At 38.2% G+C, this 22,920-nt stretch overlaps 1 protein-coding gene across 2 annotated transcripts in view; it reads left to right on the forward strand.

The window, feature by feature from the left end:
* LOC150087887 (GTPase-activating Rap/Ran-GAP domain-like protein 3) overlaps positions 1 to 22,920 on the forward strand; it is a 459,270-nt gene that overhangs the window by 83,358 nt on the left and 352,992 nt on the right. Inside the window, exon 1 of one of the 2 annotated variants that reach the window (XM_090369245.1) lies at positions 22,428 to 22,483. The exons of the other annotated variant lie outside the window; for it this stretch is intronic. The gene's annotated coding sequence lies outside the window, so the exon portion shown is untranslated. Of the gene's footprint in view, positions 1 to 22,427; positions 22,484 to 22,920 lie in introns of those variants that run through there. 2 annotated transcript variants of the gene reach the window in all.

Consider the following 22,920-nt stretch of genomic DNA (forward strand, 5'->3'; position numbering starts at 1 on the left):
ATATGACCCACTTGTAAAAAATCTTATATTTGTGCTGATTGTTTTGATTTATTGATACGAACTGAACGACTGTTGATAGGGAGATGAAGAAATTCTCACCTTTCACGATGTACCCAAGCTTGGTTGAATTTCTTTCCACATTTCTTCTACCTAAATAATTTTGGCCATCAAGATTGTAAAAATGTATTCCATGCAGACAAAAAATCCTACCCTCCTTGCGAAGCCAACTTTTCTCCAAATCCGTCTTCATGGTATATTGTTTCTACAAGAGTTCCCGTTTGATTAGTGGGGCATTTTTAAGTCGAGTATACTCTAGTGTACTGGTAATTAGGTCTATAATTGCGGAAGTTCCCAAAGAAAGCCATTGAATTATCTTAAGAGGATTACAGTTCCAATTAATCTCCATTAAGCAGTGCCATGGTTTTATGGAGCGAATGGGATACGTATTTTGTTGTTTTTAGCATGCATGCGTAGTTGTCAACTTGAAGACTCAACACTGATGAAATTATATTGTATTAGCGTTATTCAAATGAAAGAAAATGAAATACCGCATCAGAAGAACATATGTAATTTATGTACTGGGGACAACATAGAAATGGTCAAAAATTCCTAGATTGTGGCGATATTCAGTTTATGAGTTCAGAAGGCGAACAACCAATGAAAGTTGTCAATGCCGATCGCCACAGTAAAGCAATGCGCTTGATATCTAGGCTCAGCTGTAGTGGCCCACTAGTGCTGCAACAGCCCACCTTCAGCCCTGACCTATCTTCCCTCGACTACTCCCACACTAACTCCCCTGAAGATGGCTATTAAAGTCTCCGCTTTCATTCTGAATGAAAAGAGGAAGAGCGTAACATTCTCTTACCAGTAGCCAGCGGAGTTCTATGCCGAGGATATATTTCTCCGGATGACACGATGGGACAGTATCAACGCCTCGGTTCTTATTTTTAGCTAGGTGCATCTCCAAGATGAACCTGGAGGAATTTGTTGGTGGCCACAGCAGCTCCTCAGGGAGCATTGTGACTGGAAGAAGGAATAAGAAGCATCTCCAACCGTTTATCTCAAAGGTCTATGTTTCATTTGAAACCTTGAATTTTGGATCTCATACTGAAAATAAGATCCAGTCTGCTGCAAAATATTTTAAAAAATTCTTAATTTGAAAGTATTCAGCCATTTATAGCGGTTCACCACTTTCAAATTAAAGCCATGTCTGATTTGTAAGCTTCCAAATCAAATATGGAACTATTCTCTACTCTAACAATCACTTTATGCTCCACTATAACTCTGCAATATCTCAAAATTTTCCCAAACGAAGTGTGAAAAATTCTCCCTAAAGTTGCGGCCATATTAGTTATAGACGTCATAAGTTTGGGATTTTTTAGTAGGAAGAAGATATCAGGTGCTTTGCTTTTCCTCCCGATTTGCCTACTTAGTTCAACCCTTGGGATCATGGCATCCTAATGATATTGAAGAGCTTCTAGAGAAATAAGTTTCTGGATGGAGTTATTCTAGTGTTGACTACAAAGACAGTGAAAATGAACTTAAGATAAAGTGCTGCAGAACTTTGCTGCTATTATCTTCACCATGTTCGTCTGTCAGTCAGCAATCGGCTCCTAGTGGATGGATTTTCATGATATTTTATATTCGTTTTATATTTCAGCCTTGTAGCAAAATCTGTCGAGCCATTCCAAATCTCATTAAAATTGGATCAACAGAAATCCGACGATTATTATTTCTTTGTCCGTCCGTCCGCATGTAATAACTCGACTTCCAGCGGATAGATATCCATGAAAGTTTATATTTCACTCTTTCAAAACGAGTTTCAGAGTATTCCAAATTTAATTAAATTCTGACAGATATAAATTTGGAAATTATTACTTTTTTTCAAGAATATCACTTAGGCTATCCATATAAAGTATATTGTAAGTTAAGCACTGAATATTATGCTAATTGGAGGATGAATGGGTGATGCGTAAAACGAAATTTTCTAGGTTTGTTCATAACAGTCGTTGCATTTTGCTCTTTTCTTTTAAATTTTTATTTCTTTATTTTTGTTTTTCCATGTAATCCAGTTTACCGCCAAATGTGCACTACTCATTTTTTTCCATATATAGTTCAAACTAGCTGGGCTTCATCGTGTTTGTAAAAAAGTCACCTATAAACCAACATGAGCAAGAGAATACATCCAACATTTAATTTAAAACACGCCCATTCCTTTTAAAGTAACCTGCGTTTTACCCCAGGGAGATTCATTTCTTTCGTTTTATTTTTCCACCTTTCTTTCTTATACCTTTTCATCTTTACTTTGAAATGATCTTTTTATGGCCCAATGAGATTTATAATTAAAGAAAGACCCACCAAAGGGGATGACGTCAGAGGAATATGGCTGGCACCTTGATGACAGATGGAGTTGGCGCAATATAGAGAGAAATGACTAAAAATAGCAATGTACACAAGGATCAGATTCAAAACAATCCTCCCAGGGAAGTGGGTTGTAAAAAAAACTACAGCTATCAAGTATCGGCGGATAAAGTAAAGAAACAGAAAAACCTAATATCGATATTACATCGTCAAAGGGAGGCACGTGGCAATCAAAAGAAAAAAAAAATGGCTCGCCACTTCCATAAAATACCAACAACTGGAAAAATTAAGGAGCCGCTTTATAATTTTTTTCCATAAAAGCGAAGCGTAACCATACATAAGGATTAATGAGTTTGACGCAAACACAAGGATGAAAGTCTAAAAGAATAAGGCAGAACCAAGAGAAGAGAATAGATGTTATCTCTAAAGAAAACAGCCACCCATGTCGTAGTGGTAGTACCGAATGAATGCGTTGGGCCTTTGGGAGATCTACAATGAGATCGTTTCCGGAGTGTTACACTTCTTTGTCACAGATCTTTTTTTTTTTCCCATAGCTTAATCGATCGCTTCTGTGAGGTTAACGTTTTGAATTCTCCACCGTTCCTCTTTTCCTACGGTTAAGCCCTTCAAACACCGCACTCTTTCATTTCCAAGACCTCCATCCATGTCCTCTTAAGTCGTCCTCGCTTACTCTTCACCTACAAATTCAGAATCCTATTTACTGGTTCATCGAGATCTCTTATCTTTACATGTCCAAATCGTCCCAGTCAGTCTCCCCTCTTTTAATTTAACCCCAATTGGTACAACCCCTAGTCTTCCTTTAACTTATTAATTTCTCACTTTATCCCTCCTAGTAACTCCACTCATCCCATCTTAACATTTGCATTTCTACCACATTTTACCTTTGTTCTTGTCTCTTTTTAATGCTCAGACTGATAACATGGCTGGTCTCATCGTTGATTTATGAAACTTATCCTTCAGCCTAATTGGAACTCAATAGTCACACAGCACCACACTTATCGGGCTTTGGTGGACGGTTCAAGTGGAACTTGAACCGTCCACTAAAAATTCTGTCGGTCATATCCTTATCAATATTTCCATCCTGTTGCATTATTGAACCCAGATATTCCACTGCTTTAACTCCTGCTTCACATCCTTACTGATATATCTTCCTCTCTATTCATATCTCCAAAATTCTGTTTCAACTCTACTAATTTTCAGTCTATTTCCTTCGAATACCTCCACCTAATCCTCTAGTCTTGAATTCACCCCTCTCTTGTTTGATCAATCAATATCACATCATCAACAAACAAACTTGTTTCCTGTCACCTCGTTAAAACTCACTGCAAAGAGAAGACTCAGCATAACTTTGGTGAACCTATCCTCACTAAAAACTCATCGTTATCTCCGCAGACATCTTCACTCCAGTAACTGCACCCTTATGTATGGTGAATGATTTTGATGCTCAAGGTATTAACTTCTTCAGTAACATTCCCCATAACACTTTTCACGGAACTCTATCTTAAGCGTTTTCCAGTCCAATGAAAACGAAGTGAAAATCCGTTCTCTTCTCTTAGATAATTTTCCACCAGTTACCTCAAACAAAATATTGGTTCCGGGCATAAAGCAAACTGGTCTCTAGAGAAATTTACCTCACCCCCTTAACCTATGCTCAATGACCCGTTTACATATCTTCATAAAAAAACTGTCATATTAGGGCCACCGAAAACTTATCAAAACTTATAAATCCATGGATATTTTGTCCATAAATCGATGTGTGCTCTCTGGTCGTGTTGCATGTTTTGCTGGACAAAAAACCAGAGAATCCGAAGGGATAAAACTTTTTTGCCACGCCTGAGACCGATTACTTTAAGCCCATAACAAGTGTTTGCATCATTGTCAGGATTCGAACCCACCTTTTCCACATCAATTTCATCCCCATGTAATTTGCACAGTTTTGGTTATCAACCTTATTTTGATATACTGGAATAAGAAGGCTTTGCCTCCATTCTGCCCTCACTGATAATTTTATTAAATAATTCCGCCAACCATTCTAATTCTATATGTCCCAACAGATTCCAAATCTTCTCTGGTGCTCATTTTATAGCACTTCATTTTCGACCAAACCACTTCCGCCTCATGGATTGTTACGATGACTGTCATTCTTATATCTGCTTTAAGGCAACTGCTAGCTCTATTGTGAATTCCTCATTTAGTAAAGCCTTGAAATACCTTTTTGACCGTTCTCAAAAGTCCCTCTCTTGCTTGAACTTTCCCGTTCTCATCCTTGATACACCTTATAGATCCAACATCTCTTCCCTCTTAGTATTTTCTGCAGTATCTCATCGAACTCTAAAGCCAAAATTATTTTTTACTCTCCTTTCTGTGGGTACCCAGCGCTTACATCATTCTAGGTTTCTTCCATCTGAAGGTTTTACCATCATCAGTCTGTCACGCTTGCCACTTCCTCCACTTTCCCTTTCATTTCCCACTGACACTAACCTCCTCTTTCATCCGGTCTTTGGATTGGCACTAGCGAGGTTTCTTGCTAAAGCATTATCAAATATTTAGTTGATTCAACAGCGATTAAGAACGAGTGAAATTATATTCGTGGAGAAAATTAACGTCATAGTCTGTTTTTCATCAATATTTCAAGTGCAGTAATTTAATCTCACCAAGTGTAATGGTGATAAATTTGGGTTATAAATTAAGGGGAGGGGAATTAAAGGATTTTCAGGATGAGAAAAACTTGGGGATTATGATACAGAAAGACGAAGTAAAACGATAGTGAGATCATACTTAAAATGTTTATCCAGTTCCAGAGGCCATATAAAAAGAAAGAAACATATAGGACTTCTATTGAATTTGCAAAGAACGGTGGAAAGATTGGTGAAGAGCCCTAAGCATTATCCCTATGAGGAACATCTTAGAAGATGCAGTCTATCGAGCTTAGAAACCCGTTGGGGAGATTTTATTGAAATGTATAAGGCCTTGGGATGGATTAGTAAAATGTATCGCGAAGGGATATTCTCACTGGAGAGTAAGGCAAGAATCAGAATCAAACAGCGTGTTGTGGAACGTTGGAATTAGTTGGCTGTGAAAGACCTCCGAAGCACAGAGTTTGGTAAAATTCAAGGAAAACTGGAGAGGCACTTTTTTGGTTATGGGATTGATATGAGGGGTCTTTTTTGGCAGATGCAGAATAAATTCACTTCTTTGTATCATTTTGCTATTATAATATTAGTTTCTGAACCTTGGGGACTGATAGGTGCCGAATCTTAAAACTTTATAGAGTTTAGAGAGGTGTACATAGTGGCTGAGCACCTTTATAGAAACACAATTCAATGTAGTAAAGTATAGATAAATTAATTTATTTATATCTGTGAATATTTATTATAATTATGTTGTCCTTCTATCTGTTTTTGCGGTCAGCAGGATTTAAACTTCCTGAATAATGCAACGGTCTTAATTCTCACAACCGAACGAACTTGCCTTTGTAACAAGTTGGCTTGGTATTGCACTACTTTCAACATATATGTTTCGCAATATTACAACTTTAAAAACTGATTTCGTATTCATGGTATCTCACATGGAACAGCTTCTTTTGTCTGCGTGTTGTCACTAGAAATCATCTACGATCTAGTGGGAGAGCACTCATGAAATGGACTGTCATAAAAATCTACTTTTAAAATGATATCCTCTTTAAAAGGAGAGTTCACTTCCTGTTTGAAAGTAGTGCAATATCATGACAACTCGTTGCAAAGGCAAGTTTGTTCAGCTTTGAGAATTAAGACTATTGCATGAGCCTAGATTTAAATACGCATTAATGCAGTTGAAATATTTCTGGCTGCAAAAATAGTTAAAAGGGCAGATAATCCTAGAAGAATCTTATAAAGAGAATGTCACCCTTTTTTCATGGTTTCTTAATATTTTCGAATTTTAAAATGTTAACTTTTTTTTGCAAAATGTGTCGGATTGTTATATGCCCGATTTCACTTACTTTACTCTAAATTTTATCATTACTGCCTTCATTTTCTTCAACAGTATTTACATATCAAATAGATAATCTTCTTTAAGGTACAACATAGCTAATACTTGCCTGAAATTTAAATACGCATGTCGTATTTAGTCTATCAGTCATTAAATGCTAATTTGCGCAGGCTCTTGCCAAAAGAAGAAGAAGGAACACATTTTATGACCGCCAGTGTACATAAACGTGTTACGCTCAGTCTGTGCAAAAGGTGTGTGATATTTAAATGTGCTCCTAGCCTCTTCACAGCCGGTGTAAGTTTAATACAAAGGAAACGAAAGAAAAAAGGAGTGCAGAGATATACTACCTGTGGAGGAGCCATAGGACCGGGTTTTGTTAATTTAATGTTTGCAAAAGCGAATTAAATATTCCCTCACAGCCATGAACTGTGCCTTATCCTCAAGAGTAGACCCGGTCCTGCACATTGTAAAGCTGCTCGGCTGTGTGTCATAAACAGCCTTCTCGAATGGCACGTTTCATTAAAACCATTACGAATATGACTCTAGGAGGCCCTTTCTTGCTATTGTACGTTGTGTCTAATACACCCCTTCTTGATAATATCCCGTTCGTTTATTTTCGTCCCAGGAGTGTTTACAGCGAAGTATTTAATTATGCACCGAGCATTAGTACACTATCGACCAGTCCGAACAGAGTCTGCAGTAGCGAGAGCGTACGAAAAGATGTTAAACTTGCATTATCATTAATGTACAAAGCAAAATGAACAACGGAATTCACTAGGACACAGCTTTTTCACGAGGCCCTCATGTGCCACTGGGTTGGCATCACGAAATGCTTCTTAATTATAAAAGAGTAATAATAATAAGTTGGGAGTACACAAAATTAAGAAATACTCAGAGATGACTCACCTATTGGTCTGCTTCAAGCCATGAATCATACATAAATATATTTTCTGTATTTATTCTCGTATGCAAACTTGTTTTTCCAATGAACTTAGAATTTATAAAAGCGGGTTCTTTCTTTTATACACTTCTGCGAAATTAACTACAGAGGTGTTATATAACTAAACTGAGTTAAATAAATAATCATTTCTGGACAAATCCTGGGAGTCAAGTGGCCATCTTATGTGTCTGTTTGTAGTTTCATTTTTAGACGTATGTAGTTATATAATAAATGGGAGATTCACTTTTTACCGAAGCTATTCGTTTGAAAGTAATTCAATACCATCGCAACTCGTTGTGAAGACAAAGTTCGTTCTGCTGTGAGTGAATTAAAAATCAATATTTTCAGGGACTGTTTCTAGAATTATATGGATATTTCTAGAAATATATTAAAATTGTTCTTTTGATGTATAGAGACTAATATTGGTATCTGGGATGCAGTAGCTCGAGGATTAAAAGTCAAAATTTCAACATTTCGAAACAAGTTTAGGCCCTTAGAGTGCCAGCAGAATATTTCTTTGAAATTTTTATACCTGCTCAAATACCCTCGTGGGTAACACAGTTGATAGGATAGACGTCCTCCCCTCACTGGATAAAAAACGATCTGGGTTCAAGTCCCGTCGATGAGGGGAGGAATTTCCATGGGCCTTTTTCACAACGTGGCCGATTTAGTCGGTCTCAGGCGAGATCGATTTTTCGTCCAGCAAATAGAAAATCGATCACAGCACACACGCAATTTGCAGACAATATACAAATAGAAATAGGGCCTTGGTGGCTGATGCTCCAAACACCCTACAACAACATACTGAGAATCCCACGAAAAGCAAAGAAGATGCTGAATACTTGATGGAAACAAAATATGTATTTTCTGAATTTTATTATTTCATTTTATAGTATTATTATTAGTTTATGCAGAAAATATCCGCTTCCTTGGGTCATTTGTCCTTACTGTTTTCGCAATTGACTATCGTCCAGATTTTTGCAGAACGATTGATGTTGCTGGATTAGGAAATGTTGGACTAAGGGAATTCAAGTGTAAATTGAATATTTCGACTTTCATATTTGAACTAGAACTTTCATTGAAGACATTTACTATTAATTATTATTAGAAAATATTGTTATTATTTAAAATTTTTCAAAAACAATAGCAAGAATCAGAGATTTTCTAATATTTTTCATATCTTTAAAAATTTTAATTTAATTACGATAGCTCAAATAGCAGAGTGTGATGCCACGTGTTATTTTTTGCATTTCTGCGCCAATTGCTGTACGCTACGTTTCGTATGTTTTCATTCTTCCCCTTTTACGAGATTTATCGATTGGTTTTCGCTAACGAACAACCAGCCACCATCGTCAAGCAGTTATCTACCTTTGTTGGGTCGGAAGGTTAACAAAGACATCCTTTTGACTAGTAAAAAGGAACATATCGATGTGCAGCTCTGCTGTTTAATGTCTCTACACGCTCCAGAGCACATTACACAAGTCGCATATGCACTATTAGAACTGTGCATCCTCAAGGGTCATTTATTATTTTACGAGTGAAATTCAGAAGGAGAGTTAAAGGTCGCGGCTTTATTTATTATTTGAACGGTGCCACTGTACAGAACAGACTATAAAAAAGTTGAAAGTGAATGATTAGTAGAAAAGAGATTTTAAAAATTTTTAAGTAATACTCCCGATAATCCGCATTCCGCGATATGCTCATCCCTTGCCATTCTTTCTTTGGCAAGAAGAATTTTAACTGACGAAAAAATAAAAACAGTCACCCTTCACGTTGGTTTGTAGTATAGGAAATTGTTCTTTTCACAGACATTTCAGAAGCAGAATATACAAGAATACGCTTATTCAGGGTCGGGTGTAAAAGCAACTACCCATTTAAAAAAAACGAAATGACCTGTGTAAATTGGAAACGACATTTATTATTGCAGTTTAATCATCATCACCATCGTCAGTCATCCTCAATCTACTTCAGGATGAAGGCCTCTCCAGAAACTTTCCAGTTCCTTCTGTTTTGTGCAATGGCCATTAATTTACTGCCCACAAACTCGTCAATTTCATCTGTCCATCTCAGTTGTTGTCTTCCAGGTTTTCTTTTAGCTCCTCTTGGGTACCATTCTATTATTTTCTTACTCCACCTGTCATCATGTCCTCGAGCTATGTGTTTTGCCCAAATCCATTTCAGTTCTTTAGTTTTGATAAGAATGTCCTTTACTTGAGTTTGCTGCCTAATCCATGTGTTTCTCTTCTTATCCAATAGTCTGATTCCCAATAGTATTCGTTCCATTCTTCACTCTGTAGTTTTAAGTTTCTCTTCCATTTTTTTGGTGAGTGCCCAAGTTTCACTTCCGGTGGGAAATATACATCGGTTCATTATTTTACGGTTCAGACGAATTTGGATATTGCTGCCCAGTATGTGACTATATTTCCTGAATGCTATCCATCCAAAATTTATTCTTCTCTTGACTTCCAGCCATTTATCATTATTACATCTAATGGCTTGTCTCAGATAAGTATATGAATCCACCTTTTCAATTTCTGCTACTTCAATGATTATATCCCTTTCTGTGGCATACTTGTTCATTATTACTTTTGTTTTAGCCATATTCATCTTTAGTCCGAAATCCCTACTAACTCGGCATAACTGATTAAGATTTTACTCTAATTCTTTGGGATCGTGGCTTTTGATCACAATGTCATCTGCAAATTGTAAATGATTTAGGTACTCTCCATTCACATTGACTCCTTTCTGCGACGAGTCCAATCTTCTGAAAGCCTGTTCAAGGGCAGCAGTAAACAACTTCGGAGATATCGTGTTTCCTTGTCCAACCTATTTCTCAGTTTTCAATTACAGTTTAATAATATAAATCTAAACACATTTATGTTATACTCCTTGGGTTTAAAAATGATATCCTTTAAAGCCCTCGTGGTATAATCACCATCCTCGTGGTATAATCACCATCCTCCCCACACCGGGTGGAAAAGATCTGAGTTCAAATCGCGTCGATGATGCGAGGAATTGTTATGGTTCTTTTTCACAAAGTGGATGAGTTATTAGGTCTCAGGAGAAGGTAGCATAGTTTTTTCTCCCGGAAACTCGGGATTTTCGTCCAGTTACCACAGAACACACGCAATTTACAGACATATTATGTACGGCGCAATATGGCCTAAGTTGCCGATGTGCCTAAAACCCTACAACAGTAAAAACAAGCAAGTCCCTTGAATTGTTACCACCTTGCGAACACCATTCTTTACTGTTCTCACATTATCCATCACAAATAGATAAATCTGGTGATCGTGGTGGTTCCTTTATGTTAAGAGACATAATGTGATTTGGAAACATTTCCTTTAAGGTGTCGTTGGAAAGTTCTCCGGTATGTGCGGTATCACCGTCCTGTTGAAACTAGACATTTCTTAAGTTGACTCCTTTTTGGTGAAGATCCTCTCTTACAAATCCTTTCAGCATGTTTACATATAGGGCTAAAGTTACTGTGACATACTTTTATGAAAATGCTAATGCATTTTCATAAAATAAGTATACATAGTGTGACTGATAGTCATAGGAGTAGCAGAAGAGAATATTCCAGGAGGAGACGTACGTTAAGAAGGTTCACTGGCAGCTCCGCGTTTCTTCTCAAGCAGTTTCTTGCGAAGAAACTAAAAGTGCGTGGTAGTTTATTGATCGAAAAGATTAGATGGAATAGGACCAGGGTATGTCTGCCAGGAGCAAAAGTTAAAATATTTAAGCAATATGAGATAGCGCATTGTCATGCTAAAATAGTAAAGGGTCCTCTCCTTACTACTGCCACAGTATAGGAAGAATGGAATTGTCCAGAATCTCAATGTACCTGATGCCACTCATTGTTTGCCCACTGAACGAGTTTGTTAAAGCTTGCAAGAGTTCAATATGGGCAGAGAGTTTAGAAATAGATGAGTGGAATTTGATGCCAATACCACACATGATAATTTGAACTAAGGATCTTGAGACTATTTGAGGAAAGTCCTTGGGTTGAAGATGTTAAATAGAAGAGGTCCTAGGAAGACTACTGAAGAGCCCTGTTAGTCAGATAGAAAGAAGATTTTGTTGTTGTTGACAATAACAATACGGCGCACCTGAAAAAGGTAGCTTTGGATCCATCGAAGAAGAGGATCTTGAATTTCGTAAATTGCCAATTTGCTAATAAGAATGTTTTATGGAACCTATCAAATAAACGTTCTTTTTATACTCCGGCACGACCACCAAGTCAAAGAACTTTACAATAAATCACGAATAAAATCGTTAACAGCAATTTAGTGGTCACAGGCTTGAACTACGGTCCATTCAATGAGCGTATCTTACTCCACTCTCCCGCTCCTGACCACTCGGCTACGTCAGGTCACTTATTATATCAATAAAAACACCATCCACTAGTTGAACTTTGTCAACACAGCCAGATATAAACTGCCAGTACAGAGTACAGTTAGTATAGACCGATCTACCTTTGAGGAAGCCATGCTATTGTTGGGCCATAAAGGTTTTAGGTACGTTAGATAAATGCCAGTGAATTATAGAACTAAAATGCTTGCCATGCCATTCTGAAGAGAAACTGATCTGTAGTTCTTTATTTAATTTTTAGATCTTAGATTCTTTTTTAAAGATAGACTGTACGTTGATATTTTGGAAGTGAACAGAATTGATTACCTCCTTGTAATGAAAGGTGGAAGAGCCGTAGTAGATATTGCCGCAGAGATGTTTTGGTATTTTCCAGAAGAGAAGAGGAATGCGGTCAGGGCACACAGTACTGTACACACGTCTCAAAGCTTCATTTTAAAATGGATGTGGATCTGTTGGAGCGGATGCAGAGAAGAGCAAGCAGATTAATCAAAGCCACAAAAGGGTACTCTTACCATAAAAGACCACTTCTGAAAACTACAACGCTTGGAAATAAGGCACTTGTGAGGAGGACTCACTGAAGTATTTAAGGCTTTAAAATGGATTGAATAAGCTCAATCCTGATGATGTCCTTGCTATTTCTCTCTCGGAAACACACGTGAGGAGACATTTTGAAGGCGAGATGTGCTGCAGGATAGATGTGTGAAAAGTTGCTTTCAGCCAGAGAGTAATTGATTGTCGGAACAAACTTCCATCAGGTGAATAGTTTGAATAAATTTACAGAAGCATTGGATAAATTATATAGTTAGATTTTACTATTCACTTTTATTAATTCTATTAAAATCAAATCAAATACTGCACTTTATATTTTATTCTTCCGTATAATCTGAGTTTTGAGTAATCTGGATCACAGTATACCGAAATTCGAATTGGTTTTAATTGTATACTGTAGCTGGAAATTTTAAATTTATCTTTTCATTATTAAATAAAAATATTTATATCATTATTAAATATAATATCAATAAGAGATAATTCACTTATTGTTTCCACCCGACAAAAAAACTGACGTAATATCCAACAGGCCGCAGTGACCTTTGGTAATATGAACCACTTATAATACCCGATTTACACTCATTATTGGTTCGAGGAAAAGAGGAAATGGAACGTGTGCAGAGTGTATTTTTGTTCCAGTTTGTACCACATTAATTGAGGAAACTACGTATGTCGTGCATTTTAATTCTTCATATGGTAAATTAGCAAAATAAATTCACTGCTGTCTTGCAGTATCGATTCCATGATGGCGTCAAATCACACCTGCTCTGGAAATGAAAGAAAGCTTGTTTGGACATTGGACATCAGGAACTGTATTAAAAGACAATCTGCAACGGAAAATACCATTTCTTTAGTATATTTAAAAGCTTTTAGTTATCCTCAGAGTTTCATATAAATAATAAAAAGCAGAGCGAAAGATTGTTATTAAAAAACTGACAAAGAAAATCAGGAAAAATTCTGATTATAACGGATTCGAATTATATTCAAATTATAGGTTGAAATTTGCATAAATTCCGAGAAAAATCTCTTATGTACTCACATTTAATCTCTTATAATAAATCCTCAACACCTTTCCGATTATTTTAAAATTAAAATGTATATTTATTAACTTTGTTTTTATATACTTCATATCTTGTTTAGTATTTTGTAATAAACAAAATAATAAATAAGATACGAAGTAAGAGTATATAAAGAGAAAATAAAACACTCATTAATAAATAGAAATTGAACGAATAGAAATTCTACTAGGGAGAAAAGTGGCTTCAATTGCCTCTCGTGGACAGAGACATTTGCTGCCACAAAAGCATGACAGATGCTGCATCAAAACGTGTATGGTGAAATATTCGGGACTTGTCCTACGACAGGGTGTACAACTCATTTCATAATTACTTCGCTAACAGAACTCAGGTGTTTTCCCAGAGGAACTCTTTACGACTTTGCATCCACTGAGTGCGTAGTGGTTGTAGCTATCATGCTATACTTCTGTGATAATTCCTCTAGGTACACGCTACCTTTGGAAAGGAGATTGAATTAGAATAAATATTAGGGTTATATTTTTCATACGTGTACAGCCCATTAACGGAGGAGTATATCTGTAATTAAAACAGGTAACCTTTTGGAAATCACGATTTATATATATTGATCTGCCAATCGAATAGAATGTATAGGATGGTCATAATTAAAGTTCTCATAATCTGAGGATTTGTTGGTTGTACAGAAGTTGGAATACACGTTTCACGAGGCATGCTGGAGAAAAGTTCCAAAAGTCACCACTAGATGACAAAGCAACATCGTTGCTCAATGTTAGTCGTTTGAGTGGCCACGACATATTGGAAGCGAAGAACAGAATATTCGACAGTGGAGAACAACATAACGAGCATGCTGCTGGACTCATGTCATATGATGTCTTTTCAAAACTGGACGGGAACGTCAGAATACTATATCTGTTCTGCAGACAACTGTACCAAAAAGTCACAACAACAACATAATCCAGAACTTTAGACCATCTTGGAACCTTTCAGGTTTGTTACCCTCCCCGCACGATCAGGAGGAGCTTGTACCTCAAGAGTTCATTCTCAATGCAACATTGTAAGCAGTCAGGATGAATAATATGATACAAGACATCCCAAAAAAGGTGGAAGCGTATACGTACAGTATCCATACGGCCTCCAATCTTTTAATCCTGTGGTGAAATACATCTGCTCTCGCGTTTCTCACTACCAATAAGGAAACAGAATTTTTACACACACCCGTATTTTGGAAAATGAAGGAGCAGACCGCGCAGTTCAGTGACCTCAGTCTACATCTGGAATTACTTAAATGGATTATAGGAGCTATCTCCACAAAGCATGCAATCTTGAATGGGTATATCGATAGAACTAGTTTTCTCACTTTTTTTCCAGAACATCTCTTCTTCATTCTATGAAATAGTTGGATTCCAAATTTTGGGTTCTTCAGACAACAGATGCCTCAGAATTCAAGAACCTTAATTATAAGAAACCTGTACCTTTTTAAAAAAGTTTCTTTGGAATGTTGGTTGCAAACTTTGCTCTAAAAGCTATTCTGAAAAGGTCAACGCAACAATGTCTAGCCATTATCTAAAAAAGGAACAGTTGGCAAAAATTGGACATGAACACGTATATTCGTAATGCATTTCTAGTGGTTTCTCAAAAATCTACAAAGAATACTCATGTGATGTTGGAAGAACTCTGAAAAACCAATCCATGTGACTACAGTTTTGTTAGTGTTGTTTAACTGGCATCAAACACCAGGCAGGCAGGCTCCCGGCATCCATCCATGGCACGGAGAGCCGGAACTGGGTCAGTAGATAAGAACTCTAGCGGGACCCTTGTGATCAGAGTGAGGTACAGTGGGCCCATATGGATATAAAAGCATGGACTAGATGGAGAGTTTGGAAGAACAGGTGAAGGCAAAGAGGTGAAATTAAAAGAGATATTCTTAATGCATGAAGTCAAAGTTGATCAGTTGTGGCAGATCTTCCGACGAGGTTATCCAGACTAGAAGGATCCTGGACCAGACAAAAGAGTTCGTCTTCTGGGGAAAAGGTGTCAACATGGTTAACATAGGGAGAGATCTTTTAGCACAGCAGCTGAGGAGAGCATGAAGAGGACCTTACCTGGAAAGGAGCCATACCAGCAGAAAAATTAGGATTCTCTATACGGAAGGGATGTCACAGCGGAGGAAATGATCCCATGCCAGGTAACCCCAACTTCAGAAAGATGAAAATCCCGAGTAGCGGGAAGTCCCACGACAGTGGAGGTGTCATGTGCAGGTAAATCCAACCTGAACAAATATAGATACGTATAATTATAACCCAGTTTAATGTAAAATATACTAATAAGTAACAGGCAGTACCTTTCGAGACTAACGAGTCTCTTTATCAACTTAGTCTCGAAAGCTATGCCTGTTACTTATTAGTATATTTTACATTAAACTGGGTTATAATTATACGTATCTATATTTGTTCAATCATGTACCCCAGTACACCAGGCCCATTCGTTACTAAATCCAACCTAATTAGCAATTATGGCAGCAGAAATGTCGAAGATCCCTCAAAACAGATCCCACACTGAGAGAACCCCTGTGTCATCAAGAGTTTCGCAGGGCCCAAGGGAGTAGAGAAAATTCCATGAAGGGTGAAGACCCGTCATCAACATACGAATCCGCCGGGGTGGTTAGTTTTAGAGTTTAAGCACATTAGCAACTTAGGCTGTATTTCGCCATATATGATACGTTAGTATTCTAAGTGTGTTCTGTGGTCGATTTTCTATTTGCTGGACGAAAACCCAGTGTTTCTGGTAGAAAAACCCATGATACCCTCCCCTGAGACCGACCAACTCAGCCACGCTATGAAAAAGGCCCATAAAAATTCTTCGCCTCATTGACGGGATTCGAACTCAGGTCGTTTCCACCCAGTATAGGGAGGGCGGTGATTACACTCTTTGTGCTACCCGCTAGGGCACGAATATGCCTGGAAAGGTCCCAGGCCAGCAGAGGACGCAGAAGAAATCCAACACTGAAAACAGTCTCAGCATAAGCAGAGTCCCACAGTGCAAGGTGTTTTCAGGTAAGGAAATCCCACAACAAGCAAGGAGGCTCATCAATGATGCTTGACCTAGATAAGTAAGGTCAGTACATTGAAGAGGATACCAGAACCTAGTATTATATTGGTTGGTTGTTGTAGGGTTTTAGGTACATCAGGAACTTAACATTGCATAGTATTTAATAAGTTTTAAATTGGGTAGGTTCTGTGGTCGATATGCTGCTTGTTGGATGAAAATCCTACGTTTCCGGAGGGGGAACCATACTGCCCTCGCTGGAGATCGACTAACTCAGCTGACTAACTCAGCCACATTGTGAAAAAGGCCCATAAAAATTCTCCTAGCGTCATTGAAGGGATTCGAACTCCATTATTTTCCACTCAGTGTGGGGAGGGCGGGGAGTATATCAACTCTGCTGCTCACGAGGGCCTGGTGAAGGGGATATCAGGTGGCGGCGGGAGTCCAGTATCAGTTTAACAGGACATCAGGTGGCAGGAGTCGGGTATCAGGTGACCGGGATGACATAGACTGCTTGATAGGTGCAGCCGTTGAAGAGATCTGAATTGTAGAGTAGATACCGTGAAGAGGACATGTCACTGGAAGTATGATAGTAATGTGGTAGAATCCATCTAAGTAAGAGGAGCGACTTGTCTTTAAGCACAGGACTAGTGTCAAGTGTCAGATGATGGTTGCTGGAGGACGCGATAGAAGGTGGTGCCTGCTCTTGAAGCTTGATCTTGCGAATCTGGAGACCTGAAATTCTTCTTCAGCCGAGATAAGGAAGTGCTCTGGTTGAAGAGCCGATAGGTCAATTTCTGTAAGGAGTTCCTGGTGAAGGTCGAAATAGGCATTGCAATTAAACATAAGATGGTTCCAGTCTTCAAAGTCACCGCAGACACAAAGGTATCATTGGTTAGGCCCAACTCCTGAAATTTGCCTTTGGCCCTTGAATAGAAACGTGACTTAGACATTGGGAGCATACTAGGTCAGGGTATGCCATAAGATATTTAATTCCTTCCATGTGCGTTTGTTCTCCCAGCGACGTCTGAGTCTCTCCTGATGTTGATGCCAAGAAATACGGCGGAAATATTCTTCCTCAGGTAATAGGACAATAAATAATAGAGTATATTAAAATTTAATGATATCTTACTAGTAAGGATCGTTAAAGCTGGGTGGACTTGGTCTTGTAAGCTCTGGTAATCTGAAAAAGAAGCAGCCATTGGATATGGTATAGTTGGCAAAAATTTTGGCAAATGGCTGAATATCGACAGTATCCTCTTACAACTTAAATTGAATTTATTTTTTTCATTATTTTTTCTTTTTTCATATTGTTAATTTCATTTCTTTAATTTTTGTACCACTAGTAGAAGTATCATCCGGGAAAATTCCCTATCGCCCATGTCTTGGCCAGGCCCTTTTGGAGTGAGAAGTTTATGAACGATCTCTGGATAGAGAAAAGTTGTGATGTAAATGTAAATGTAGACTATTCTCAGTCTAAAACTGCTGAAATTTACACCATTCGTATTCAGCGATGGGAATTATAAGGGCATGTTGTTTCTATGGATAAAGATATGGTTGAGTGCTAGAAGACAGAGAGTGATAATCAATGGACACTGCTCATCGTGGACTAATGTTATTAGTGGAGCCCCCAGGGTTCTGTGTTGGGACCAATGTTGTTTTCTCTATTTATAAATGATATTGATGAAGGTATCTCAGGCTTAATGTCCAAGTATGCAGATGATACAAAGGTTGGCAGGGTTGTAATGACAGTAATGACGGTAAGCTACTGCAACAGGATCCAGAAATGTTGAACAGACGGGCCGAGAGGTGCAACTGAAGTTTAACATTGACAAATGCAAAGTATTGCATACGGGTAGCAGTATCTCCAGAGTAACGTACCAGCTGTGTGGTACTGCATTGATAGTAGTGAATAATGAAAAAGATGTGGGGGTAATTGTGCAGAGCCAGACATGAAGTTCTCTGATCAGTGAAAACAGGCTGCCAACTCCTGGCGTTTTGTCAATGATATACAGGAATTTTACTAGCAGGGATAAGGAGGTGATTATTCCTTTGTATCAGGTAATTGTCAGGCCACACCTTGAGTACTACATGCAATTATGGAGGCTTCATTTTAGGAAGGATGTAGAGCTGTCACAACGAGTACGGAGAAGGGCAACGAAATTGTTGAGGAAACAAAGGGGTTCTCTTACCAAGAAAGACTTAAGTCTGCAAATTGCAGCGTCTGGATATTAGGCACTTGTGAAGTGATCTGAAGAGGCAGTAAGTCTTGAATGGTTTGAGAAAGCTCGGTGCTGATGGGATTCTTCCTCTTGCTCAGATTGCACACCTGAGAGGGCATAAATTCAAGTTGAAAAAAGATAGTTGTAGAACAAATGTGCGGACATTTGCCTTTAGTCAGCGGGTACTTGATTGCTAGAAAAAACTTCCACCTGTCATTATGGAAGTTGATAGCTTAAACAAATTCAAGGAAGAACTGGATAATCTTTTGGAGCGAATGGATTGGCGAAATGGGAGGGTTTCTTTTTTTTTTTTTTTGGTGAATTTCTCTACTTTTATTTTTTTGTTATTATCTGTTCTTAATCAATTCTTCAATACTTTAAATAAATGCATGAATTTAGAGATATTTGGGTTTGTGTGTGTGTGTGTGTTGCTTAACCTTTGAACATTAGTGCAGAATATTACTTCATATCTCTCTCTGTATATATATTCGACTTGCAACAGTTCACCAATGCTAGAAATATCAAATATTCTCGTTTTCTCTACTACATTATTTCATCTATTTTAATGAAATTAAAGTAATTTGCGTATGGTAATTTGGTGCTTCAAAGTGCGCTTTTCAGAATCTTTCCACACACTGATGCAAAAATATACAGCAAATGACGCTCATTATGAAATGAGTTTTGGTAATTTATTCATCGCGAAGTCCCAGAAAGAACATATTGATTTAATTTCATTAAAATCTTGCTTATTCTCTATTTGCTCTGATGCTAGACCTCAAGTGCTTCGGAATATTGAGCGAATGGGTAATTTCCGATACATCAATTCGTCTCGTCTATAAAGGGCAGTTTGCATTTTTCACGTGCGAGATTTCTTCAGACAGGCTTATTAATACTTTCGCAATCAGTTGTTAGTTATTCAACATTATATACACTGATTCTAAAAAGATAAGAAACACACATAATAACGCGAACACGTTTCTAAATAAAAATAAATAAATATTCGTTAATTATGAAAGACGCACCGTTTCTCGAAGAACTGTCTAAGAAGCCCCCCTTGTCACCTGTATGCAAGATGACCCAAGTCCCTACTGCAGATTCAACACTTACTGAACCTGCAGGATGGCTCGTATCTAGGTGTGCTGTCTCCTGGCGACTTCACGAAAAGGGTCCTCATGCCCACAACTAACTGTCTGTGTTCCGTTGATCTTTATACATAAAAGATCCCGTTTGAGTGGTGAAGAATGGACCAGCATGAATAGGCCATGATGCTCTTTACTGGTGAACAGATACATTCTCAATCGGATTTTCAACAACTTGTCTGGAGGCAACAGGGAACCAGAATCCATCCGACTGACATCGGAGAAGGAGGTACATTTGGAAGCTTTGGTTTAATGGTGTGTGCTGAAATCACTGGCTTGATTATAAAGAAGCAGTAGATTATGCATAAAACGGCTTGAAATTTCAGATAAATTCTATGTAAAATTTCGTAATGGGGGCTTGACTAGATTTCCCAGTTCCCAGACCCTTCATTGTATACAGAACTTCTCTGAATGCCATTAAACTAAATCGTTATTTGTTATCACGTTCAAAAAAACGACACATTTCAGTGGCGCTTGTATGAATGAGTAATCCTATTGTTTTCACAATTGCGCATACATTAGTCCGCATGTAAAACCTCGACTCCTAATGGATGGATTTTCATGAAGTTTTATAAATTGTCTTATCAGAAAAATTTCGAACTTATTTGATTTCCTGAAAACTTTGCAGCCTACGCACCTAGCAGAGTGATTAAAATCATAGGTCTTCTATACTGTGCCCGTGAAAAAGACCTAGGTTCGAACGATCAAGTGGTCTAACGAGACTCGAGTTACACTTTTTTTATCACCAATGAAGGGTGAAGTTGGGTGTAGTGTGAAACCTCTTGAGACCATACATCCAGACTGTGTCCACTACTTAAGCGGTTTCATGGTATATGGTATGTTCTTTTGCTACGAACTGGGTTTGCTCATACCATTTGAAGGTCTTGTTGGCTCTAGTGAATACATTTCTGCTGTATCGGACCAATTTTGCCCTGTAATACGTAATTTTTATCCGGATTGCAATGGATCGTTTCATAAGGACAATGCAACTATCCGCATGTAAAAATTCTATTTGAATGGTTCGAGGAACATCTCCAAGATTTAGTTGGTCTAGAATTTTGACGGCACGGTCCTCCCTTGTTGGTATAAATGGATTTAAAAAAAACTGCATCCATTATCAACCCACTGCGGGATGAAAGCAGCCTCAACAATTCATGTTGAGGTAAATGGACCATAATCTGCCACGCTGGTCGAGTGCGGGTTGGCAGATCGACCGTATTTAGCAGTCAGGGGCTTGAACCCCGGTCTACTCAAGGAGCGTGTGCTACTGCACTCCCGCTCCTGACCACTCGGCTACGGAGGCCTGAAATAGATTTTATTATCTCTCATAACAGGTAGGTAAACAGACCATATTCAATTACAATTTTCAGGCATAATATAATGACACCTTGTGGCCTGCACTGCAAATGAAAATGAAACCAAAAAAAAGTTAAATTACTGTTTTGTATTTTTCCATTTTTTGTTGTTTTAAGTGAGGCCTACTTCCGTTAACAGTTTTTCAATACGAGATTACTTGCATTAATGGAAGGTGTGTGCAACCAAAGTTAGACTTGATGATACAAGGAAGGCTAAGGGCAAGGAAGGCCCAGAGAAAAATCTCAGAGTCTCTGCCACCTTTGCGGTCTGTCTCTCAAACGTCTTTGGTACACTTATTCACGGATCAAACAAATATTTCTTTTTCATCGAAACCTTTTCTTTCCAGTGCTACAGGGTCTAACATTGGTGTTATTTCCAGTCCGATATGGTGCAACATGGATACAACGTGGGCCTGTGGTTGCAATATTCTGTCTTTATTGGTGGAAGGGAGAGAGCGTGTGATAGGGAGTTCATTGGGAGTTGCATAAACACTTTCCAGCAGAGAGAAAGTGGATCATTTTCTCTGTTGTCCTCGCATCTTTTCTCCCTTGAGAAAAATCTGACAAGTAAAAGTTTAACAGGAACAGTGACATAAAGACTACAGCACCCAGATGTTTAAAGGCCATTCGTGTGAATTATACGCCAAGGAAGTAGAATTACTTGTCCTACGTTTGGACAATTGTCTAAACACTGAGTTTGTATAATCTTTCTCAAGGAAAAGTAAAATACAATTTCGGAGTTTTATTCAAATAACTCTTATAACTGAAGTGAGCTCATTCTTTCTTCCTTTTAGATTTAAATAATAAACTAACAGAGGAGTGAAATTAATGAAATTCACCAAAAAATAGAGAGCTACTCATTCCACCCAGATCCGGATATTCTTAAAATCCCGCACGGTTTGAGTGGTTTTTATTTATTTATTTATTCTGCTCAGCAAATTCGTGAAGCTAATATGCAAAGTTTCGCGTTCTCATTATAACTCCTCCATGATTTCAATGTTTCTCTCCTGCTTCAGAGCTCATGTTCGGTGACAATGAGTACACATACCAACGTACATACAATAACATCAATTACGACATCTAAAAAAATTACAAAACATTTTGGGCTTCTTATTACAACCCACAAAGCGAGTCACATTTTCGGAACGCATATCGTTCCCAACAACACAAACATTTCGTTGGTTTCCATAGCAACCGTCTATACCCCTAGATCAACAACGGTTAATTTCATTAAGGCATAAACATACAAGTACGGCGTCATACCATCAGGAGAACTGCTATGACGACTCGAAGAGAAAATTCCTGTAGACTTTTCCAGGACGGTAGGGAAGCGCAACAGCTGGGCGGAGCTAACCAGGAGGGGTATCGATCCTGTGGTCCATTACGAGGAGCCGAGTTCACTCTTCGCTGGAGTCTCCACTGAGCAGTCGTGGCTGGCGGTATGTGCGAAGAAAGATCTCGTTAACCGACACAACAGGTAAGCCCCAGTTTTCTGGTAGCATTTTGTGCGAATCTTTGAAGTATTTTTCAGGTATTTCTGCATACCTAATTCCAGTGGATCGGTGCAAACTCGGGGTAGAATGTATGGCGAGCGCATCTGTAGCGTTTAAATAACAAGGCAGACATTTGGTACAGGAAAGGTTGCTAACCTGTTCGTGTGTAAGTGACATAACGAACATCCCCTAACGGCAGCAGTGATACCTTTGACACTAATGCGAAAACTGTTTATTATGCATTACATCCATCAAAAAGGTGGAAAATTTAGGCAAATTACTTTTGTACATCGTTATCTGTAAAGAACGGTATAGTTGAGAAGGCATCTCTTTTACCAGAATAAGATGATATTTTCAAGTTCTAGACTCATCGAACTCGCTGCTCAGACATTATAAGCAAACATATTGTTCCTCATTGATC

Source organism: Mastigoproctus giganteus, chromosome 3 (genome assembly GCF_048544385.1).
Source record: "Mastigoproctus giganteus isolate SK-2022 chromosome 3, ASM4854438v1, whole genome shotgun sequence".
Taxonomy (NCBI): domain Eukaryota; kingdom Metazoa; phylum Arthropoda; class Arachnida; order Uropygi; family Thelyphonidae; genus Mastigoproctus; species Mastigoproctus giganteus.